Genomic DNA, 26,142 nt, shown 5'->3' with positions numbered 1-26,142 from the left:
TCAGAGCAGGTATAACAGCCTTTTTCTGCACAGCTGCCTGGCTGGTCAGAACTTCTTCAGGAACAGGCACAGCCTCACCAATGCCAACTTTGGGCTCTACTCCTACTGGGTCAGAAGGCCCTTGGCTCACTAGTTCCTTCTTTACAAGTGGCTTCCATCTCCTTATCTTTTTTCCTTTCTTTTGGGATACCTGTCCCTTAACTGCAGGGATTGGATCCCCAGGAACCTTGGGTTGGGGGGTGCAGCTGTATGGGCCATTTTTCTAGGCCCCATACCTCCTTGAATCCTCTTCTGGGCAGCCATGGACCTGGGGGTACACAGACCCATTCAGGCAATTCCAAAATCTTTAGGTGTGACCTGAGCTCCACATCCTTTCAGGCAGTGTGCTCTAGGTCATTCCCTAAGAGAAAGTTCACAGGCATGGAAAGGCTCACAGTAACTTTAAGAAGATCGGAGGCCCCCCATTCAAAATAAATCAGAGCCACAGGGTAGTGGCTCTCCCAGATGTCTGCTACTACAGCCAGGTGGAATGTATTGGGAATCATTCGCTCTGAGGACACCAGATGACACCTGACAGTAGACATTCAGGCTCCTGTGTCCCTCAGAGCCTCCACACTCTGCCAATTGATCGTGACCCACTGCCTTTACTTGGTCGTTTTGGATGGAATGTGGTCTTTGGATGCCATCTCTTTGGCACCCAGGGATACTAGAGTATCTTCACTGGTCTCCCCCACACTAACTTGAGCTAACCACTACCCAAGCACTATGCTAGCCAACCCTGGGGTTCACCCAAGACTTGGGGGCTGTACCCACTTGTAATCACCCTTGGTATGCCCATGCTCATAACACGCCTAGCATTTGGGGACAAACTTGTCAGTATTCTTATCATGGAAGCCTTTCTGCTGGTGGCCAGATTGGGATTGGGACCTTTTCACTCGAGAATTGTTTTAAGGGCCTTGAGAGATCTCTTTTTTTATCTGCCCCCACTTTCTTCTGGTGGGAACCCTGACCACCGTTAGGTAGTATAAATACAATTTTACGTTTCTGCTTCTCACACTGCGAGAAAACAGAATAAGGGTATGCCTTGTTGGGGGTGGGCGGGTCGGGGAGGGGTGGCTAGTCCAATGCTATGGGTGCTGACTGTTTGGTCAGCCCCACGGCCGACCAAACCAGTCATAGCACTCGCCATTTTCTCCATGTAGGCTGCTGCGCTGCCTGCATGAAGAAAATGGCCTCCGCCTCCCCATAGACCCCTGTAAGGTCCACGTGCTAGCCAATCACAACGCTGCTATTGCAGCGTTGTGATTGGCTTAGGGGAGGAGAGGAAGGCTGTCTGCTTCTGCTTCCTGTGAGCAGAGAGAGAGCAGGAGACGCAACGCAGGGTTTCTATTTTTTTATTTTATTAAATTAACTCCAACCCCTTAACCCCTCACCCTCCCTTTTTCTGCGAGACTCCCCACCCCCCCCACTCACGAGTCATGCCGGCCGTGACTGAATACAGCCTTTGAGCATGTGCTCCCTACAATTAGGTTTTACAGCCGAGTAAAATCTTTCACTTTGCTGCCCCTCACCCAGCCCTTCAGTGCCTTGCTGAAATAATCTAAGAAGTCCACCCAGGACTGGTTTGGGAATTTGTGGCTTTGAACCTGTGACGATAATTTCAGGGATCAGCCCAAATCTTGTAAGAAGAATGTCCTTCATGGGGGCATACTTGGTCTTGTCCTCTATCTCAAGTGTAAGTAGTGTGTCCCTCCCCACGTGGGCACGTAGTCCCCCAGTACTCCTCTGAGTCACACTCACCTTTCCAGTAGACACTGCTGGTGCGCTGCCACCAATATTGCTGGATTCCACTTGCTTGGCTTTTATTCTAGCTCATTGAGACTGAGCTCATGGACCAGCCTCTTCTCTTCTATCTTTAGCTTGGCAAGCTCTAGTTGGAGTTTCCTCTTCTCTCTCTTGCCTCCAGCTCCACTGGGTTCAGGCCCCTGGCACACTGCTTTCTGCGAACCCTGGTCATCTGCTGGGGTCGGGTTGGTCTCTCCTGGCATCTCCAGACCCTGTGCTGGGTCCTTTTCTCCCTCATCTTCTGTTTGTGCACTCTCTTCCTTATTGCCATTGTCATCCTCTCCTGAGGTGGTCTGCCACCTCTTCAAAGGCCCTGAGAGCTACCTCGAGATTCAGAAAGGTAGCCCTCTTGTCTGCTTGCAGCCCACTTTGCCTGCAGAGTTTCACCAGCTCATCCCTGCTGAGGGTGTCATAGTTGCACAGCTCCATCTCTATGGTGCAAAAATGAAGGTAGGACACTAACATTTCCAAAAGGCAGAAAATAGCCAATGGCAAAACTAAGAAATAATTTTAAAAGGGGTCACTCTGATGTCAAACTATTTATTTGGGATTTTTGTGCAGCACAAATCACTGTATGCTATTGAACAAACACAAGTCCTGATCCACACCACTGAACACCAATGTGAAACATTCGGTCATCGGTTGACAGGGTATGAGCCCTGGCCAAGTACAGCCACAATCACTTGCAGGGTGAATCACAAAAAGTCACTAAATTAACCTGTGTTTAACCCTGGGTAGCTTGAAGTATACAATAAAGTGACGGATGGAATGCTAGAATTAATCTCAGCCACAAATAATTACTCAGGTCGCATCCCAAAGCATCATTATTTTGCACACCATGTCACCTCAGTTTGGACCCAGCTATATGCAAATCAGTCATGACCCTGCTCCAATTGGAACAGTCCAGCCCGAACTGCTAAGTCAGGTCCTCTCGGAACCAAAACACAAGACACACAGGACCGGTTTACTCCAGTTATGGGCTCATCAGGCGAGCACAGCTTGGTTCCAGTGAGACAGTGTGCACAGGGCCCATGTCTGGACATAAATATCCCACTTAGAACCACACAGTAATGTATACAAAAAATTGATGGATGGGATGCTTGAATTAATCTCAGTCACTGGTTATTACTTGGGCCCAATGGGGTGGAGTGCTACCCTGAGCTATTGGCAGTGGTTAGACTTATTGTAAGCAGCACTCCTATCACCTTTTGTGTGTTTCAAATAACCCTGGGTAGCTTGGCAAAAAAAGCTGTCAGGCTTAACGTAGAGGCAATGTGTAAAGTATTTATGCAGTACACAAATAGAAATAAAGGGAAATCACGACACAAGAAAAATCCTACACCAATTTAGAAAAATAGAGTCAAATCAGAAATTATTTGAAACCACAGCAACAATTTAGAAAACTCGAGCACATTTTAATAAATCATTTGACACCAAAACCACAAAAATCCAATCAGTAGAACCGGTGTTCTGAATTTTTGAAGTTTTTAGTAAAAACTAGCACCCAAAAGTTCAAAGCACCAACCGTGGACATCTAGACAATGCAAGACCGGGTCAAAGTTAAAAAATATGGCCGACCACGATGGCCCGCGGTAAGGATATAAGAAGTGGATTGGGCCTGGTCAACGCTTACTTTCGGACTTAGAAAAAAATCTAAGAGAAAAGTGCCTGAGAAGGTAAAGTTGAGCAGGGCATGGCTGCAGAAAGTGTCTGAGGAGGAAGTGGTGTCGTCTGATGGCCTTGGGTCGAAGCCACTATGAAGATTTCTACGCTCTGACTCGGTTGCCGCAGCAGGACGAGGCAGCGGGTTGTAGCCGAAGGCAGTTCCACAGGGTCGGATACCCCTTTGGTGAGACCCACTGAAAAGTATTTGCTGCTGTGGAGATGAATGTTGCAGGAGAAGTCACAAAGTCAATCCAACCAGAAATGCACCTTGGGCAGACATGTGAGCAGGTTGGCCCCAGTCTTCTCCTGGTTCTCAGAGTAGTTTTTAGCCAAAACATTTTCCACATCCTCAGTTTTAGGATTTGGCCATCTAGGCCCCTTTAGCAGCACAACCAAGGGTGCAGGACTGGTGGGACAACTCTTGGGGGTTCAGGATTCACTCAGGCTGGGTACAGGTGTGGGTTCAAGATGGTGGGAGTCTTTTTTGTCCCTGGAGCTCTGAACCGGTCACCTGAAAACTAGCCCATGGAGTCACTCTGGTAGTCCTGGTTGCAGGGGAAGATGTAGGGCTCAACAGCAAGGCTGGCGTTGAGGGTCCCAGACAGGCTCCAGGCAGCAAAGCAGTCCTTCCAGGTACAGCAGGTTCTGGAAGAGTGCACAGCAGGTAGAAGCAGCAGGCGCGCTTCTGAGAGTCATTCCGCAGGTCGAGTGGTGAACTGAAGTGTGGGTCTGAAGGTCCTATTTTTATACCCTGGTGCCCCTTCTCTTCTTCTAGAAGGTCGGAGAAGCTTGTGGAAAGGTTCTTAGAAGTGCATGGGATTTCCTCACTTCCCTGCCCTGGTTCCAAGCTGGCTCCAGGGATGTTAGGCCCTCCGTTTAAAACCAGAGCACAGGCTATTCAGTTGAAAGTGGAGGTATGCTCAGCTCCGCCCCCATCATTCCAGCAGATGGCCGATTGAGACATATTTAATCCCTCTATTGTTTGAATGCTGAGAGGAATTCACAAAGTCTAACTCTCAGCTACTCCCAGTCATGTGACCCAAAACAGGCTGCAGGCACAAGGGAATAAGGGCAGGAAAATGCCAGCTAAAGTGGCATTTTCAAAATTGTAATTAAAAATCTGTCTTTATCATTAAATAGGGTCTATCATTACAATTTGATAGATAGCAAACATGATATAGCTACCCAATGTTATCCTATGAGAAGGGTAGGCCTCCCAGTAGTGAAAAACAAAGTTAGTGGTTTTTCACTACCAGGACATGTAAAACTTAAAAGTATGTATCCAACTTTTTTTTTTTATATAACTTTTTATTTTCAAGAAAAGTGCATCGGTGCATAGCATTGTACAATCGCATTGATAGGTCCAGTGAAAGGAAAAACAGAACATTTGCATCATAACCTTCCATACATTTGGCCGAAAGTACCTCAGTTTACTGCCTCTGGAAGGCCCCCAACAATCTATGTCATTAAACTCTAGATATATCCAACTTTTTAATTACACCGCACCCTGCTCTATGGGCTACCTAAGGCCTACCTTAGGGGTGGCTTATATGTAATGAAAGGGGTATTTAAGGCTTGGCAAGGAGGTTTATATGGCAAGTTGACATGGCAGTTTTAAACTGCATTCAGGCTGCAGTGGAAGACCTGGGACATGTTTTAAAGTGCAACTTTAGTGGGTAGCACAATAAGTGTGCAGACCCACTGATAGCATTTAATTTACAGGTCCCGGGTACATGGAATACCACTCTTCAAGGGACTTATGAGTAAATTAAATATGCCAAGTAGGTAGATGCCAATCAAACTATGTTTAGTGGAGTCAGCACAAGCACTTTAGCACTGGTTAGCAGTGGTAAAGTGCACAGAGTTCTATGGCAGTGGGGCGCTTGCTGCTTTGAAATGTGAGAAGGTTCTACTTTTCCTGCAGGTAAATGATTATTCTTCTATAAAACAGTTCTGATTTACTGCACACGAGGCAGTATGTTATGGTATGCTGAAGCTGTGCGATATTTATATGCAGTGTTTATAATTGTGTTATTTTACTTTTAAGTATGACCTGCTGAGGGAAATGTTTAAGAAGAAAAATAAATTACATATAAGAACAATAGTGAAAATAAAATGTAAAACCTTTATTTTTAAAAGAATTTTTAAAGAAATAAAAAAGATAAAAGGAGGCTTTGATGACCAATATATAAGCAATAGAAGAATGTTGTCTCTTGTTGTGGGGAAATGGGAAAGTATACTCAGAAATCACAACACTCATCTCCTTCTCCATCTCCTAAAGGGGTAGACTCCGTAAGTCAAGAAAGGGTCATTCTTTGAAAGAGAAACGCACAATATATATGTCAGGTAAATAATTGTAGGTGCTGAGCAAATCCAATTTTCAGTCCTGACTCTTCACACAGATCTTGTATTTCTTTATCTTCATTGCATCCTCTTTGTCCTTTCCAAATGATGAGGATGAGGAGGAATGTAATAAGTATTCTGTGCCTAGAGCTTCAGGGTTTGATTTCCTATTTGTCTGCAAACGTTCAGCTCTAAGCTGGTGAAGACGGAGAGTGGTTTAGACAATTTAACAGACCAGCAGGCGCTAAATTAGCAATCAATTGGGTGTTTCAGGAATTGCTGAAGAGTGAGTGCAGAGACCCAGAGAAGACCTGAGTTCCATGTTCATGGGTAGGTTGCGTCCAATTTCCAAAGGTTATATGAAATTTCCACAGAAATTGTTGGTAGGCCAGTTACTAACAAATCGAAAGGCTCATACAGCAACTTTGACTAAAGATGTTGAAGGAGCAAACTATGTGGACAAGAAAGCAAAAGCTTCTTTGGATAGAGCTTATTCTGGTGTGAATTTGATAATGAGAGTAGGCACTTATGTTGTTTCCACTTCACAAACTCCGGTCAAAGATGCCTTTCAATCCCTGGCAGCAATTCAAAATGGTGAGGATATTTCTCAGTTGTTAGCTGTCACAGAAACCAAGGCAAAATACTTAGCAGATATTACTTTCAATGATCTGAAAGTTTCCTCTGGCTGCTGGGGGAGGGTGGCAGTCAGAAGACAGCTGTATTAAAGAGGCTGGATGGTGGTTGTAATACAAAAATGCAGTTTTTTTAAATTTCCATTTGCAAGCAAAAGACTATTTGGTGAGAAGCTTAAGGTGCGATTCACAAATCGTTTAAAAATCCGAAACCTCACCAGTAACTCAGACATTGTTCAAAATATGAAATCAATAGGAAGCACTGTGACAGATCAAGACATAGAAAGACTGAGTAATCATAAAAGAAAACATTTTCAAGCTAGACTGCAGTACAATGCAGATGCTAAAGACATTTGCTTATGGATGTACAACTTAACAACACAGGCTTTACCATGCATGTAATAAAACATGTTGACTTTTACAACGTGTTGAATTATATTGTGGGATTTTACCGTGCATTTTTGTGGTATCTATCTATCTATCTATCTATCTATCTATCTATCTATCTATCTATCTATCTATCTATCTATCTATCTATCTATCTATCTATCTATCTATCTATCTATCTATCGATCTATCTATCTTTCTGTGTTGGTCAACACACACACATGCACACATATGTATTTTTTGGGGGGTGACCCCATATCCCTATTTATTTTTTTTGGCGGGGGGCAACCTCTCAAACCCCCCTTTTTTAATCCAAACCTCCCTTTACCTCTTCCCTCCCTTAACCCTTTAAATCCCTACCACCCTTTACCTCAACCCACCCCATAGCCCTAAAAATACCCTTACCTCCTTTTGCCTCTATGCACCATTAAACCATAAAATTACCCTTAAGTCCCTTTACCACTACCCACCACTTAAACCTAAAAATGCCCTTACCTCCCTTTACCTCATCCACCCTTAAACCTAAAATTCACCCTGTCCACCCGCCCCGCCCCTTAACCGTACAATCAACAGTAACTCCCTTTAGCTCTACATGAACATGTAATTTATTTTACATAACATAAAAAATGTGTCATTTAAAAAAAGATATACTTACCTTCGTAGTCCAGTACCATGGGGTAAAGGAGGCATGGTAAAGGCTTAAGCCTATGGGGCCATATTTAGCAAGGGTTTGTATGGCTTTTGTGCCACCCAACGGGGTGCAACAGCGAAACAACCCCGAAGATGCGATTTAAGAAGTCATGCAAGGCCCCCTTTCATGGTCCTGAGTGGCCTGATAAATCTAGAGTAACGCAACACAGCGCAAATTGCTGCATTACGTTACTCTGCCCCAGGGAGGCGTTCGATGGGTGGTGCGTGGGTGTTTCCATGCAAAACCCATGAATTCTGACACATTCCCAGATTTACCATGAGTGGCAGATCTGGGAATGCTCCAAAACTGCCACGCTATCCCAGGTGAGGCGTAAACGAGGAGACATTTCTTTATTTCTCCTTTTTTTCCCCCTTTTTATTTGTGTGCAGCACACATAGAAACAGGAAAATGGCTATGGTGATTGTTTTTGTGCAGGAAGGTGCTCCTTTCTTCACAAAAACAATCCTGCTTGCAATACAGGCACCCACACCATGGTGCAAGAGTGCTTGCATTGTCGCTAGGCAACACATTGCGCACCAGCCAATGGAAAAGGCAGACATGTGCCGTATCATGTTCTTATGGCCTGGTACTCCCCCAAGTCCTCCCTTTACCTTTGGTACCCACAGCCCTTGTCCAGATGAGGTCTCCCTCCCTCCTTTAAGGCAAGTATTGAGACCCCACCAATTTTTTGGCTATTTTGGATTAGGGGGTGTAACCCCCCGGCCGTATTAAAACATCATTTATTAACATGTACAATTACGCAGAAAGGCCAAATACATTGTTAGACAGATGATGTCACATGGCTATCCTTAACTCTAATACACATGACACTCCTACCGTAAATCTAACAATGCATATATTCACTTTCTGCGTGTCCCCTCTAGAGCCTATGGCAAGGTCAATGACTGGCAGCCTCCAGATCCCAGCAAACTAGCAAACTACGCGAAATTATTTCGCCGGAGTTGGCTTGCGCAGGGGGTACAGCTTATCGGACGGATACTTTCCCCCGGGCCCCCCCTGCGCCCTGTGCCTTAAACTCCATAACGGGGGCTGCAGAAATTCTGCATACCTGCGCCCTGATGCGCATGCGCGTGCGGCCACAAGCCCACTGGAAAGAATGACTCCCCCGCACCCCGACAGCCTACCTACCTGCTGTCACTGCCCCTGGAGTTAGATGGTCCTGACCGCTAAGGACCGAAGACTATGCTTACCAATCATGACCTTACCGCCTGACCGGAGACACACACCACTAAATACGACATTATTACCTGAAATCAAATAACGTACTGACATTTATTTAAACGTTACATTTCAATCACATTACTCTGTATTAACCAATCCTGTACTTGACAAGCTTACAAATAACGACACTTTTATTATTATAAATTCACCAAAACATCATATTTTCATTAACTATCTCCTGAGATACCTGTAATACAAGTAAAAGAGCCAAGCAAATGCATTACTGCCAAACACATTTAACGTGTACCTGATCATCAATTTACATTAATTCTATCTCCTGAGATACCTGCAATAAAAGTAAACTAACAAAGCAAATACATTACTGACAAACACATTTACAATGCACCAAATCATCAAAATTACATTACTTCTATCTCCAGAGATACCTGCAATAAAATCAACAGAACAAAACAAATACATTACTGATAAACACCATTACTGATAAACACCATTAAAATGTACAATCTTCAAGTTTGTATTAATGCTATCTCCTGAAATACCTGCAAGGCAAATTTTGTAATAGACAATCCAAAATACATTCCTGACCAGCACAATTAAATTGCCTGCCTTAGGGGATGGTGGGTGGGGAAAATACATTACGGGCCGCTGGTGGCCCGGGTGCTGTGCCTGTGGGGAGAGCAGAACAAGAGACTGTTCTGCTCCCCACACCCCCTTTTAAAGGGGGGGGGGCACGGGCCAGGCCGGTCTAAACCGGCCTGACCCCCACGGTGGATGCCCGCGTGAACCGGAAGCACTAAAGTGCTTCCGGTTCACGCCCCGCAGAAATGCCCCAATTGGAAGCGTAATGGGGGAGGTGGGAGTGCTCCCACCTCCCCCTTTCCCCCGGGGACCGGTCCGACCGCCATAATGGCGGCGCACGCTAGTTAGCGCTCGGCCTTGCCCAATTCCTGCTGTCACGCAGCACAGAAGGTGGCTTATTGTGCTGTTTCACATCTGAATATATATGGCCATAATATGTACTTACCTGCGTGCAGGGCTTAATTTGTGCCGGTGCTTGCCGGTGCTTAGCACCGGCACTTAATTATCAGGGCCGGGTCTACGCTTCTGCTGCGCACGCCCACATTGATGTTTTATTGTTTTTCTAAAAATATACCTTTATTGTACTCAGTGCAGCCACAGGACCGCGGCGTCTTTTTCACAGTATCTCGCCAAGTGGGTGAGTCATAGTGTCATCACCGGCGTCAGCATCACGGCGTTTACTGTTGCTACTCGAGTCGAGTGCCGCGACTCACACTTCTTAATCACGTAGCAGCCCTGCTGCCCCTGCCCAGGCCAAGTCCAAGAGAGTATTCAATGATAATTACATCTAATATTATACATGTCATCATCATCATGGCGGACGCGGGCCCTTCTTACGCAGACGCAGTGTTGTTGACTGTTTGCCACTTTCCAGTGGGTGGGCGGGCCTCGGAAGTTCGGAACACACACTGATTTATTTGGGCGGGCGTTGGGGCAGGGCCGGAGGTTCTGATATCGCGCGCACAGAATATTTTCACTCTTTTTTTTGCATCATATAACGCGAACTCGACCCAAAGGTATTGGAGCGCTGTACATAAGCACCCTATTTACATTACATATTCAGGCACAGGAAGATTAAGTGATTTGCCCAGAATCACAGGATGTGGACGCGACCTCGAGACTCAATTTGAACCCTGGTTTCCTGTACCAAAGTCGGCAGCGCAGCCAACGGAGCCACCAGTTGCCCTGCCCCAGCATAACCACCGTGGCAGATCCCCATGAGTCATCGACGACATTAAGTCAGCCCGGCGGCCCCGGCCCGACCAACGACGACGACGAAGGGCAGAGTTGGCTGGGCTGTGTGCAGTGCAGGCATCGATCAACTGTCTGGAACCCAGTAGTACTGTCTACAGGACGGTCTGGCACTGCAGACTGCGGTCTGGTAGCAAGCAGGCAGCACCAGGCTGCCGCCGCCTAATCAGTCATAGTACGCACGTACTAATTATTAAAGCAAACAGCAAAGGTACAAGGAGGCAGTGCAGCTAGCAGAGTGTTCCCCCCTGCCGACCGGCCCACCACCACGAGTAATGGTAAGAGATTAGAAGTTAAGCACTTAAAAGTTTTAAGTTAAGCTGCAGCAGTAATTCATTGTAAACTAACTAGCTAAGCGAAGCCAGCTAACTAAGGATGCCAATGCTAACTATCTATGCCCGTATGCTGTCACCAATGCTGTATTTTTTTTGGGGTAGTGTGATGGGGGTTACGCCGGTCTGGTTGTAACTGTCAGATCACAGGCGTGGACCGTGGGGCTGGAGGCAGGCAGCAGGCAGCTCACCTCCGGCGGCTCCAACCGCTCCATAATATATATACGAATAATACGACGATTATTAGGATGATGATGGTAGATTTAGGCTCACAACTTAAAGCAGGTCAGTAACATAAACGAAATACCAGTTTCAGTAACAATATGGTTGCTTTCTATATACAATGCATATATGATATAAAGAATTGCACATCACAAATAGTGTGATGGTTGAGTGTACGTTTTAGATAAAATAGTTCCCCATGCATTGCAATGAAATCCCTCATTCAAAGGCAGAATAATACAGCAAACGGCCAATAGCATTGTGGTGACAGAAAACTACCCCTCTTGGTTGACTTAAGATGTGACGGAGAATGTCTTAAAGCAATGGCTTTAAGAAGCGGATGCAAATACACCAATGGTCACAGAGAGCTGACCGTAAGTACACTCTATGTACATTGTAAGCAGTAGGTCCTGTAGACAGCTGCACTGTCATCTCAGAGCTGAACATGATTTGTGTCTGTGATTATAGGGGGATCTGGGTAATTGGACAGCACACAGCCATAAACACGATTGGCTATCATTAGGGAAGATTTTATTTTTGTGGCCTAGGGTGACCAACCGTCCGTAAATTGGACCTCACGTCCGTTGTCCGTGAGGATCCTTTTTACGGACGCCTTTTGTCTGAAATTTTGGGCCTTGCAGGAAACAGAAGAGTTCCCTGTGAGAGGCCTCAGCCCCCTTGATGGGGCGCCTCGCACACATCTGTGAAGCACAAGAGCAGCCCCACCCCGCCCATTGTTATTCTGTATGCGGCTGATTGCCACATCCAGAATGAAAATTGGCCAGTCTGGGCTGTGAAAGCATGTGGGGGCCTCCTCCAGTCTCCCCCTGGGGCAGGGCATTCCCTTAAGGTTAGATGGACGACATTTACATTTAAGACTCCTCTAAGGCGGTGGTCTGGAGCGTGACATTGAACACTAGTCAAGATAGCCTACAGAAGTACAAGGCTGACTTGAAATTTCATAACTTTAAACCCCATTTTGATTCTCACACAAAGCTAGGTGTTGTGAGCTGAGCATTTACTAAACACCAGTGAAACAGTGTACAACATTTTTCGGGTGACATGTTGCACTTCATTCAGTCTTGACCTCCAAAATGAGGAATTGGGATTAGCTCTTGTTTCAAATGGGCCCTGGTGCACTGAAGGGGACACAGCACACAAACTGTAGGATTACTGTGACCCAGACCCTTTTCTTTACCAGGCTTTCTTCCAAAATACTATTGCAGCAGAAGGAAAAGTTACACCAAGCAGGCAAACAAAAATAATATGTAGAAGAGAAGTACCACAATTACAGTGTGCAAAGTAAAAAAGTTTAGAAGAAGATATTATAGTTCTTTCACAGTCTCATCATTTCAGAGCTGAAGCATTGTTAATATTATTTACAACAAAGCCATAGTTGCTGCTTTTTTTTATTGATTTTATGCAACTAACATCCATTGACAAAGCCAATACTCATGGCTTGCTGAAAGTCTAATGTTACTGGATGCAATGACAGAAACAGCAAAATACCAGTCGGGCGGTGCACTATGCTCAGCACATTTTTTTAGCTTACGTGTTTTAAGCCAAGCGCTTAATTAAATCAGACACACCCCCTGGAGAGACCCCGACTTTTTTTTATCCCACGTAAAGCCCTGGAAACAACACCATGTCACAGTCACCTCACGTCCTGGCACTTTGCATCATGCATGACTTCCAAGTTTTCAGATTGCCTATGTGCAGGTGCATAGTGAATCTCCCCCACCCCACCCCACCCCACCCCTTGCTTTAGGAACTACAGCGAGGGTGAAGTTCTTGATGAGCCTCTTCTGTCTGCAACTTGATGGGTGGATGAGTGGGTGGGTGTATAGGTAAAATGTGGCAGAAAGGATGGGTGGCTAAGTGAAAGGGGCATGGCGAGAGAAAGGGAGGATGGATGGATGAATGAAAGCATGGATGAATGATTGGCAGAATGGATGGGTGAACGATGCATAATGAATGAAAGGGAGGGTATAGAGTTGGATGGATGGATGAGTGAAAGGGTGGACGGATGAGTGACTGGGTGGATGGATGAGTAAGTGAAAGGATGGCTCAATGGGTAAAAGGGTAAATGGTTGGATGGATGAGTGAATGGGTGGAAGACTAAATGGATGAGTGAAAGGATGGCTTGGGTGAAAGGGTAAATGGTTGGATGGATTAATGATCGGATGAATGAGTGGAAGAGTAGATGGATGAGTGAAAGGATGTTTTCGGTGAAAGGATGGATGGATGATGGATGGATGAGTGAGTGAAAGGGTGGGTGGATGAAGGGATGGATGAGTGAAATGATGGATGGAAGGCTAGATAATGGATAGGTTTGTAAATGATTGAAAAGGTTTGGATATGGATGGGCACACAGATGGAAGAACAGAATGAATGGTGAAAGACTGAATGATGGATGAAAGAATTAAAGGATGACAGAATGTAAATTATCAAATGAAATACCACAAAAAGACCTGCACAGTTGCTCAAAGCTGCACACATACCAAATAATTGTGAAGTGCACGATTTTCTCAACCTCGTATAAATTTATTTTGACTTGTACTTAAGTGGTTGTCTATTTACTTACTATTATAGTATTGAGCAACTTCCTCTGGTGTGTCTGTAAAACGTACCTTTTTCACAAAGTTTTGTTCTGAATTTTGACCTTCTGTCCTGAATTTTTGTCCTGAATTTTGACCCTCTGTCCTGAATTTTTAAACTTACCGTCCTGAATTTGCACCCATGCCAGTTGGTCACCCTATTGTGGCCTGAAGCCATAGCGCTTTTCGATACTGATTCTGTTTGCTGAAGAGTGTTCGAAACACTGCCAACCTTTAAATGGGGATTTTTTTTAGCATATTGAACAGAAATTGTGTTATGGCGATGTGTGGTACGCTCTTTTTCATAGAAAGTTGTGAAATAGCATTTACAGAGCTTAATCCACTATACTTTTACTTTGCACGAGTCGTTTCTTGAAAACACCATTGTCACATTTCGAGAAATGACAGTCCGCATCCTATGTATCCACTTTTAGGAGGAATAATTTCTTGGAAAATTGAAGAGAAGTTAGTATTTGTGTGTGTAACTCCACCAACCATGATATGTCACCTCTGCTTTCCTTTAACGCCTTTATCATTAAACAATCGTAAATAAGACTATACGTGAGCCTCCTTGCCACACGTGAAGCACCGACTCTGACGCCAAATACAAGCTCTTTCACTCCTCGTAAAACATATGAAATCAGGCCATATTTGAGTCGCCTTGCCACCCACGAAACACTTGTAAATCAGGGCGAATATAAACCCTCTGGGCATCATGAAACACAGGAGGATAAATATGACCAAAAAAAGTGAAACGCTTGTGAATCATACCGTATTATTTCCACCCCAATCAAAAGAAACAGACATAATCAGAGCTAAAATAAAAAATAAAACTTTGGGAGGGGATAGAGACACCTGCCAGTGTGCTGCAGACAAGAAAATTGGGACACACAATCCCTAAAAAAAAGTCTGCTATTTGGTGTGCAGTGGGCCGTTCATGCCTTCCGACGCCAGTGTCACGGCACCTGTTGCACTACTGATAGCTACGCCCCTACCAGGGTTTGACTGGGACAAAAAATAGGCCAGGGGACCACAATAAAAGTGACCCCCATTGGTGAAGCTTTGTTGGTTCCTGGCGATTGGCATTGTCGCCTCCTTTCATTGGCTGACCTTGCTATGAGCCAACCAATGAGAGGAGGGTGCAGTCCCTTACTCGTAACAGAGTGGATGTGGTCAGTGAGATTTGCTGACCCCACACTACTTTGTCACTGATAGACACTTGGCCCTGGGCACTTCAGGGCTTAAAACTAAAGCTCCCAGGTCCAAGGCTTTCAGTGACGCTCCCCCTCGTCATGAGGGATAGGACTTCCACCACTTTGCAGGCCCACAAGATCTTCAGTCTGGAAAAGTTCCCCTAGACAGCCATGCACCTTCACATTTATACTCCACTATACTGATAAACCTTAACCCCATACCCCTTCGACCACTGAAAGTGACAGAGGCTGACTTATTCAAGTGTATTGCATGATTTTATTCAGTTTATCTGTTTGGACTAGTGTTTTCACAACATTTTGTTTTATTTTGTCACTTAACTTAAGCTATGTCAAAGTTGTATCTTTGAACGCATAGACTCTGTTAAAAATGGCATGCCCTACCTCCAGTATTGTCCTTTCCCCAAATCAGCACACAGAGCACTGAAATTGTTCCTTTTCAATGCATTAGTGGTTTTAGCTAATTTATTCCAAAATTATGCTTTAAATGCACTTTTGCTTTAATCTTTTTTTAAATGGTTCACGGGGAACTTCCTATCAAAACCTTACTCTGAGGAAGGCTCCCTTTCTGAAATTCAGAACAGGTATTATATTTGACTTTTAGCAGTGCCAGTTGAAGATGTGGGTGGAGCTAATAGAGTAAGTGGGTGGAGCCAGTGGAGGGAGTGGGTGGAGCCAGAAAAAAAGTGGGTGTGGCCTCCGGCAAACATTTGAGCACCTGCACTTCATATTTTACAAATTAAGCACTGCCTGCGTGGCAAAGACTGCTTGGTAATGGTCCTATGTGGTAAAGGCTGTTTCCCTTCCTTACAGCACGTCTTCAACGTTCTAAAAAAGAATTCACGGATATCTTTTAGTTTCTTTTTAACTTAGTGTGTTTGCATTTTTACTCAAAAAGCTATGCACCCCCAAATGTGGCGCCTGCGTTTTACATGTGTTGCATTTTTACAACCACTAGGGATAATTCTCATACATAATACCCAAATATCCCCAGGGAAGAGGAGTTTAGAGACCGAAATCTAAGCCACTTTCTGATTATAAGCAAAAAAGAGAAAATCACTCGAATTACGGAAGGGAAGCATCAAACAAAAGTCAGTGGGAGGGGCAGAGTCTCCAGAGAGAGGTGGAAGAATGCGTGGTAAAACGCAGAGCGCGCTCAGGTTGTTTCGTAACGAGCTAACCCCACCTCCCCCGTCCACCTCGCCTCCTCTCGTCTGGGGTGAGCTCGAGCAAGTGTTGAAGATAAAATTCATCCACCCTCTGCAGTCGGGGTGAAAGTTCGTGTGCTCTGCTCTCGCCGCTCGCGGAGGTGCTGCAGAATCTGGCCTGTCGTCAAAAAAGGTAGGTGCCAAAAACGTCTGATCAAAACATATTTGTGCCGTGCCTAGCATCAGCCAGGGTAGTCGAGATAAATAAAGGGGCAGATTTACAAGCCTCTTGCGCCACATTTGCGTTATTTTTCTCATGTTTAAAATGACGCAAAAGTGGCGCAACGGGCTTGTAAATCTGCCCCAAAGATATGAGAGCGTAGGCTGTCCTTTTCCGCCGCCGCTTTCCCAGGGGTGTGGCTTTCATTGGTGCAGCAGGTGTAGTGGCACCGCGGCCCACAGGCCTTAAGTGCCCACTGCACCCTGATTATTGATGTATTTCACGGTTCATACGGCGGCCAAGGGGTCATTTTCCTTCGTTGTACTACGGCCCATGGCACCCAGGCTAGCCACAGTCCTTTCTCCTTGTTATACAATTGCATGCTTGGGGCAGAGAGGGTACAGAGGAGAATGAAGCTGCGAAGGGCCTGGGTAGGGGCGTAGCTTGGTCTATAAGACTGAAGGGGGGGGGGGGGGCAGATTTCTCAACAAGGACACTGGCATATATTATTAAAATACATTATACGACAAGGGGCTAAAAAGGCCAGTGGAAAGGGTGACACATGCAGATTGGTAGGGGTACTAAGTGAGAGAAATTGCAATATTTCTCAAAATGACCAACATTTTTGAAGATTTTTAAAACAGAGAGGGAGAGAGTGTGCCTTTTTGTATGTGTGTATGAACAATTCCTGGTGAAATCCGACATACATATATATCCCCATACCGGACTGAAGAAAGCACCTAGACCCAACTATTTATCAAAAAATACATTTACTAGGGGGGTGCAACACTCCAAATACACCCCTGAAGTTACGTCCCTAATCTTGGGACAGGGGACGTAAGCGGCATACGAGGAACCCGCATACAGCACAGCCAAAGGGGATACACGACACAACACAACGAGTGTGCTGAGGAGCATGGCTGAGACTTTTTTTCACACGAGTAGGGGGATTAATTTATTTACCAAATTATAAGATTTTTAAGCAGAATCGCAACAGAAACACTATATAAAAGATTGTCTACAATTTGAATATAAACTGACTGTTTTTTTTTTAATGATACATGCATGATAGATGTTGTTTGAGAGCCCAAATGCAGGCATGACGTGTAAATGGAAAGCCAGTGTGGTTGAGAGCATGGGTCACTTTTTAGATCTAAGTGTGTACAAATGTTGTCATTGTCTTTATTAAATGCAGGATCATAGAGTGAGCATGGTTAAATAAACGTACCAACAATATATTTAACATTTTTATTGCATCCATAAGGGAAGTATTAGCAAATGATAATATATGTCAAGATGCATACAGATGACGGAGCTCCTCCATCTTCTCAGACAGGAGAACAGCCGCTGTATTGCCCCTGCCCAGCCCTTAACCAGCACAATAGTAGGGCAACAAACATCCATATTGGCGTCTTCTCCGCCCCTCTTCAGTCGGCACAGGCTGCCGCATAGACCTCAAACTTTCAAAGTTCCAATGAGGGCATCTCATTTGATAAGAAACTGCTGTTCTTACTTCTGTTGTGGGATCTGTTATGTTTTTTAATTGTATTCTTTAAAGAATGAGACCGCACGCTCACACTCATTTTAGTCAATTTTATGCTTTCTTTTATTTGGATGTGACTTTGTAATGCATCATGTGATCACTTTCACAACACTGTAATAAATAAATTGTGAGCTTACACTTAGAGGGCTGAGACTTTCCCAGTCACATTGCACGTGATGTACCTAATCAAGGCCATCCTAACTGTTTCAGCCGAATACCATACTATGTAACGTCATATCACTTGAATAGACTCTGGGAATATCTGAATCTAATGTAATAGAATTGTGAGAGAATTCTCAAATGTATACTGCAGTAAAATGTTTTTTCTTGCTTGTTCCCCATTGGTGCATACCTAGCGAACCATGTATTTGATTACTGAATGTATGAAATCCTTTGTCTAAATTCCTATAAAATGACCTGTTTCTCTTTATAGAGGGCTCACTCGCCCTTTCTTCCTTTTCTTAGGAGATGAATCTATAGTGAATTTACCATAGAACTTTACTGAGTTCTTCTTTTACTCTATAATTGTTATGCTTATTTTCTTAAATTGAGTTTCTGTAATGCTGTACTTATATTCTTTGAGTAAACTTTTAGACTTGAGTGCTTGTCTGTCATTCTTATTGAGATTCTTCACAGCTTCATCCTAACGTGTAAGAATAAATAAAGTAGAGATGGGCCCAATGAGGAGCACCAAAATCAGTTAGAGACTACACTGCCGCCGGTCCAACCAGATGGCTTGTATTGAGCAGGTAAATGGGACACAGGGTTAAGCGCCAACAATATTCCCCACTTAAATGCTTCGAATTGAATGGATAATTTAGAAAGTCACCGGAGGAAGAACTGCTGCCAGTCCAACCAGTTGACTCATTGGGCAAGTAAATGGGACTCAGTGTTGCGGCCCGACAATATGCCCCACTTAAGTGCTTCGAACTGAACAGATAATTTAGAGAGTCACAGCAGGAAGAAGGCTGTTTATCAATTTAACATGAATATACAATTTTGGTGCGAGACCTATGATTTATGGATCACTTTTAAAATCATGGTAAAATGCTGTGTGTACCCTATAAAGATGTTCGTTGTGCATTTTACACTAATTATATTAAAGAAACTTTGTCAATCCCAATACTTCTGACTTATGAATGCGCTGTTAAGCCTGACCTAAAAATCCATGTATGTTATAACTGCCCTCCTACCATCTGTGCAGCTGCCAGAGAAGAACTTCATAAATTATCTAGTTATCTAAGACACTTTATTAGCATTACAACGTCATGTGTGTGCCTCTGAAAGTTCAAGCTTTGGCAGCTGGATAACTAAAGAAAATGATCTAATTTGTGTGGAGGGCAAGCACTTTTTTTGTGGAAGAATACAACATCTGCCCAATCAAAACAGGCATTCCTGGCTCCCAAATGTGTGCTGAGCCAAGCCCCTCTTGTTGTGATTCTCAGATAATTGTCTGGCGACAGCTGCACTATCAATTATTAATCTCACAAGAAGGGACAGGGGCTTGGGAGGTCCAGCATACAGGCCCCATGCAGTTATGGTAAAACAAAAAGAGTATACTGTTCCTATGTGGGAATAGGAGGCAGAGACGGGGGTGGAAAAGAGAAAAGGAAAAACCTGGGTGGCAGGCAAAAAATGGTATGTTCGTTACGAACAGGTGCTAGGGAAGAGGATGCGTGGTTGCAAAGGGATAGCTCCCTCAAGAACATCTTTAGCTTCACGACGGCAGACCGAGGAGACATCCAGCAAAGAGCCTCCTTGTGGGGCCTGTTGGGCATTGCAGCACCGGCGCAACAAGGAGCTGCCCTATGATGAAGCATGACACCCTTCGGGGTGTGTGAGGGCCCTTGCTCCTTATTGCAGCTATCTCTTTGCAACCACGCATCCTCTTACCTGGCACCTGTTCGTAACTAACATACATTTTTTGCCTGCCACCCAGCTTTTCCATTTCTCTTTCCCCTCCCCCTGTCTCTTACCCCATTCCCACATAGGGAGAGCTGCGCTATCAAGCCAGACAATAAAAATGGCTCATCTCTTCCAGGCGTTGAGCTAGACATTTGTAAATCCTTACTTTTTAATCCCAAGCATGAATGTCAGGATAAAAACGTCAGACATGAGATAGCAGAACAGGATGTGTATAACTCAGGAAAGCAAGACTGCAGTAAATGAATCCATATGGTGTCAGATATTACAGTATTTTAAAGCAACTTTCGCACAATGTCTTATCCCTCAATGTTTGACTCCGTCACTGACCATCTACCTTTTTAAACCTACAGCTAAATTGATAGGGGGATAAATAGGAGAAAGAAGGGTGACCTATGGACCTCATATACTGAGGGCTCTTTGGCTGCCCTTTCCTAAATGCGACACCCTCTGTCCAGAACCCATTGCCTTCCATAGAGGCTTATTCTAACCTTGGACAGAGACTGAGGATCTGGAACATGATGATCATAGAGTTACCAAGTTAATTAAGGCAATCTTTGGACTTCAAGAAATTTCCATGTGCAAAAGTGAAAACACAGCCTTTTGCAAGCACCTATTTTCACACACTTCACATACATTTAGAGTACCAACAGGCACATACCTATACATATTTGTTTTTAAACAACATTGTCTTGCTGTAAAGTACCACTGTAAAGAATGGATGATAGCATTCATTACCCAGTTGAGGTGACTACAAAAAGATATGATTCTGAGGTCTTCAAACTGACCTTGTATTTCCACAATAGGACATTAACTCCTTGAGCTTTTTCAACTATTTTATTCAATGGCCATAGTGTTTGCTGTAAACCCAGCGTGTAACTTGGAGATCACAGACTTGAATCAAGATAAGAAAACTTAGTGGGTTTTTGCAGTTACATAAATTGCCTAGTGGTGGTTGCCACTGGGTAGTGATAGTTAAGATCACGTTTCCATGATATCAATGCATTTTTTGGTATGCTTATAACTTTGTTGCCATTTGAGGAATCTTTACAAAACTTTCCAGAAAAAAGTCTCCTCCACCTCAGATCCTTTCTTGGAAGTTTCAGGCTTATCCAGCAAGCAGGGGCCATGGAAAAAGTGGGTCTCAAAACACATTTCCCCCAATAATTTTTCCATAGGAAAATTGCCAAGCGATACTGCAAAAACGGCTGAATGGAATTATACCAGTTTTTGCAGAAAGCTAGATATTTGTCCAGAAATCGTGTTTTTTTTGTTATTTAGTGTAAATCCATTGAGTAATTTTTCAGAAATTAAAGCTCAAAAACGTAGTATATTTCCCGGCATGGAGGATCCATGAAGCCGGCAGGTGTCAGGAATGAAATGAGTATTGATTGCATCAATGAATCCGGGCGAGTGTGTGTTGAGCCATTGCTTGAATTATAAAGTGGGTGACAAGTGCCCTATTTCAAATCACTGGAGATCGTTAGATGACCGCCTGTTGGCCCAAAAAGAATAGTAATCATTGATAGGCATCTCATAAGACTGAATTGTTTATCTTGACTGCGCAAGCCTGTCACTGTGCACTTCAATTGATGAACTCTGTCAGAGAGTAGTCTTCTGTGTTACTCCAATTCACCTTTCGAGGTTTCCACCCAATTCTCGTTATTCTTTCATCCCTCCTCTTCCTATTGGACCACGGAGCGGGCAGAGTCCTGGTATTTGCGTATTTCCACAGCATCTCTTCAGAACGTTCCTTGTTTCCTAAGAGTTCCATTTCCCATTGGACACTCCGAATGAGTAGTGGCTCGCAATAGAGTGGAATCTCCTCAACACCGTGGCATCGATCCCCATTGTTCTTATGGGTGACTTTTCTGTTTCCTACCCTCTCCCTTATCTGGTTCCAACCAGCGTGTCACTGCAGATCGAAAGGGAGGCGCATTTTGAGAGTGAAGACTGACGGTCAGTAAAAATACTATTATAATATGCACGATCCGTGAAGGAGCGTAATCCATGTTGTCTCCTCATTCTAAGTAAAAGACTGTTCAAATACCAGAACGTATTGGATAATCAACAAAGGTGTAATTTCTCATGTGATACACTGAACTGAATCATCTTTTCAAAGAGAGGCTATCCTATTGGTCGCTGGGTTTGTGAGGAGTACGCATGATTGGTGTGTGATGAAATAATGGATTAAGTTATTGTTTATTGACAGAATTGAATTCATCATTTTCCATATATGTCATTATTAATATGTAGGGTATCCCTCACCCTAAGAAGCCAGTCTATTATTGATTTGAGTTAACAAGAAAGAGAGAGAGAAATAGAGAACAGGCAAAGGCAGCCGAGGGAAGACCCAATAGAAGACCAGGAGTTGTCTCTTCTTAATCCCATGCTCATTTCCTTCCTGCTGTTGTAGCCTGGTCTGAAACTCTGGGCAGACTCTACCTGTGAGAGGCTACTAGGAGCTTGCAGCAGTCTGTTCCTGTGTAGATCATTGGCTCCTGAAAACATGTCTCTAGATAATATCTGATTGGCTTCCACCACTTCAACAAAGATGTGGAAGCAACCATTTTATGACTCGGACTCGGGCCCCTTCCCTAGAAAAAAGCACCCCCAAAAATATAGGCAGACGTGGTAGGGCTACCCTGCCCTGCTAGGCATGGTGAGGGGGGGGTCCCAGAGAGACACCCCTGAGGCCAAAACCTCAATTTCTTTTTATGGGCGTTGCAAATCTACTGAATGTTTGCAAATCTGCAGCACAGATAAAAAATATTGTGTTTTCCCTGGGTAGGTCAGGCCCCAGGGAAGCAGCACAGTTATGTTTTTTGGGGAGCAGTGGGTGCAAACCCCCTCCCTGAGTTTTATAGCAGCCCGGGTAACCCATCCCCTGGGGTTGGTCTTTTTTTTTTTTATGAGATGGGGGCATACAGCACCCTCACGCCTCCGAAAGGCCATGGGGACCCCATCCCCCGGGGTCTTCTCATAAATTAAGGAAAGGGGGGCATGCAGCCACCTTCCCCAAGCCTCTTGAAGGCCTGTGGACCCCATCCCCCAGGGTTCTACTTTTTTGATGAGGAAGGAGCAATTTTATGACAATCACTTTTTCTTAAACATTGTAATGTGTGAATTTATAAAATATACATTTAATTATTATCAACAGTGACTTTTTAAACAAAAACAATAGGTCCGATATATATTACCTACTGGCTATCGCCAGTAGGTAGGTATAGTTAGAACCAACTTTTCCCATAGATGAAGCATTTTTTGTTTTGCTAATAACTTTGGTACGTTTTGCCGAATATTTCTGGAGGTTTCAAAAGTAGTGTACAAGTTACTTGAGCTGCTGCGTGGAAAGTTTAGGGGTGATTCATGAAGCAAGGGCCAAGAAAAATGAGGGTCTCAAAATGCTTTTTGCCCCATGCAATATCTATGGAGATTTTGCAGTTTTTAGACCCGGATACAGTGGCAACCACTGAATGGAATTCAGATTTTGCGTTAAGGTAGTTCTTGGTATAGAAAGAGGCCTTTTTGTATGTTTGTGTAAATCTTTCAGTAGTTTGGAAGTGATGAAAGAAAGACATTTATAGATATCTAGGTAAGCGGATCCTCTGTGGATACTCGCAGGGATCCACGGGTACCTGCAAATTTAAAGTCCAGTTGGAGAAAAAAAAAATGTCACCCACTCACATACCATACCCCCACCGTGCGCGCCGGTGGTTGTATTAACGTACAGTAATTTTATATTACTTTGCATTAAAAAAATAGAAATTCACTGAAAAAAACAAATGTTACAGGGACTTTATAGTAAGAATCATGTTTTATCCACACAAAACCATCGAAATTAAGCAGGTATAGTTATACTTATCTGAAAAAACGATAACTCGTGTCATTAGGTAACTTTAGGCCACATGTTATAGTTTCTTAACATAAGTATAACTGTAACTGCTGAATTTCTGTGATTTTGTGTGGGTAAAAAGTGAACCTCACTATAACGGCCCTGCAACGTTTGGTTTTTCAGTGAATTTCTATGTGTGTGTGTTTAGATATATATATATATATATATATATATATATATCCAATTTCAGAGAGTAAATGTACACGCGCTCTCAGTCAGCGGACCACCGGACACAAGAAGGGCTCCAAGGGTGTTTATTTACGACGCGTTTCGATACGACGAACAAGTCGTCGATGTAGCGCATCCATATACGGATGTGGCCAAGGTACTCATTCAACTCGGGGTTCGAGAAAATCTCTTCCTCCCAGTGCCCCATAAAAAGGTTGGCAAAGCTGGGCGCAAAGCACGAACCCATAGCTGTACCGACCGTCTGTCGGTATAGTGCCCCATTGAAAAGAAAGATGTTGTGAGACAGGCAAAAACTGATCATCTCCAGTATCATTATGTTGTGTTCCCTAAGATGGGCCGGTCTGGATCTAAGGAAATGCTCACAGGCTTCTAGACCTTGCTGGTGGTCAATAATGGTATACAAGGATTGTACATCCAATGTGATCATCAGAAAGTCCTTTTCCCAACTAACCCCATCGATCTTGTTGAGGAAGTCTTTCGTGTCCCTGATGTAACTGGGAAGCTGCATCACATACTCCCTGAGGAAGTGATCTACATATTTGGATATATGCTCAGATACACTTCCCCTGGACGACACAATGGGACGTCCTGGGGGATTGGTGGGGTCTTTGTGGAGTTTGGGGAGTAGATACAATGTAGGCAAGACGGGGAATTCATTTTTCAGGTAGCAGAACTCCTCCCATTCAAGGATGCCCTGGTCTTTCCAGATGGTAAGTTTGTCCCACAACTTGATAGTGCTGTTGCTGTATTCATCCCTATTGATGGTCTCATAGTATCTATTATCCCTCAATTGTCTATGTGCTTCAGCAAGGTACATCTCCCTGTCCATGATGACGATATTGCCACCCTTGTCAGCCGGGCGGATGACAATGCCCGTGTCTTCCGCCAGTGACTTGAGTGCCTGTTTCTGGGGAAATGTAAGGTTGTTTTTGGCTGGAATATGACCCCTGCTCTTGTGTCTGAAGTTGCACAATGCCTTGCCCACACTCTCTTGGAACGTATCAATCGTGTCAAAGGGTAGAGTGGGGAAAAATGTAGATTTGGGCTTAAAACCAGATAAGGCACTATGGTCAGTGGTAAGGCCTATGGACTCGCAAATCTGTGTATGCTGCACAGCGGGTTCTGTCCCCTCACCCTGATTCAGTTGGATCATGTCAATGAGGGTGTCAATATCACCTACATTGATGTTGTCGAATTCCCTGGGTGTGTGCCTGCTGGTTTTTCTTGTCTCACCAAGTCTTTTTAATTTATGCCATTTTTTAAGCTTGAGTTTTCTGATGAACTTAAACAAATCAATTCTGGTATCAGTATAGTTAAATGATTTAGAAGGACAGAAAGAAAGTCCTAGACACAGAGTCCTTTTCTCTGTTTCACTCATCACTCTTTTAGAAAGATTGATGATGGTCTTGTTTACCATTTCACTGTCCATTAGCGGGCTCTTCTGGAGCGTGTGTTGCCAGTTCCCACTCTGCCCCTTGCCCTGCCTCTTCTGCCATCGCTGCTGTAGTCTCTTTCGGCGGTTTCTGCGTTTCCCCGGCCTCTTCCTCGGCCTCTGCTCCTCTGACCCCGTGTTCTCATCGCCGGAGCTTCCTGCTTCGTCCGTCTGCTCCGGCGTAGATGACGATACTCCTCTAAAAAATTTGACAGGACGTATTGCAAAGTCATTATTAGAGGATGTTTCGGCCGAGACATCCGATTCCGTCTCACTGGGTGTAGAGATGGTATTATCTTGTCTCTCATCTACAGTGGAGGAAACAATGGTTGTGGGTTCTTGCTTTTTATACAGATGGTCGTATTTTCGGCTGAAGGTCAGAATTCTGCCGCTCTCGTAGTCGTTGTAGTCCCTATTAAGCTTGCGTTCTTTACGCGCTTTAATATCGTCTTCGTATTGATTTGTGACCATTACAAGATGTCTGCCGTGTGTTAACAGTTTTTCGACTTGTATTGTCCTATGTCGATGTTTAGCGCTGTGCAACTTTATTAATTACGTTTGTCACTGAGCACTGTGAGTTTACGTGAGCAAGACTTCTGAGCAAGTCGAAACGCGTCGTAAATAAACACCCTTGGAGCCCTTCTTGTGTCCGGTGGTCCGCTGACTGAGAGCGCGTGTACATTTACTCTCTGAAATTGGATTTATTTTCCGGCGTGCTCCGCCGGTGTACGTGCCACCTTCCATGGGTCCCCTGGCTGTCAGCAGGAGCAACTTGGTGAATTTATATATATATATATATATATATATATATATATACACTGAAGACCGTGGGTT

General features: G+C 44.2%; 1 protein-coding gene across 5 annotated transcripts in view; it reads left to right on the top strand.

The window, feature by feature from the left end:
• The window catches only part of LOC146797969 (cytochrome P450 2B19-like), a 500,784-nt gene that overhangs the window by 94,831 nt on the left and 379,811 nt on the right, over positions 1 to 26,142 (top strand). For 2 of the 5 annotated variants that reach the window (XM_085625189.1, XM_085625185.1), the window contains exon 1: positions 16,074 to 16,299. The exons of the other annotated variants lie outside the window; for them this stretch is intronic. The gene's annotated coding sequence lies outside the window, so the exon portion shown is untranslated. Of the gene's footprint in view, positions 1 to 16,073; positions 16,300 to 26,142 lie in introns of those variants that run through there. 5 annotated transcript variants of the gene reach the window in all.

This window comes from Triturus cristatus, chromosome 9 (assembly GCF_964204655.1).
Source record: "Triturus cristatus chromosome 9, aTriCri1.1, whole genome shotgun sequence".
Taxonomy (NCBI): domain Eukaryota; kingdom Metazoa; phylum Chordata; class Amphibia; order Caudata; family Salamandridae; genus Triturus; species Triturus cristatus.
The sequence above is the reverse complement of the archived record's forward strand: the minus strand, read 5'-3'. Positions and strand labels throughout refer to the sequence as shown.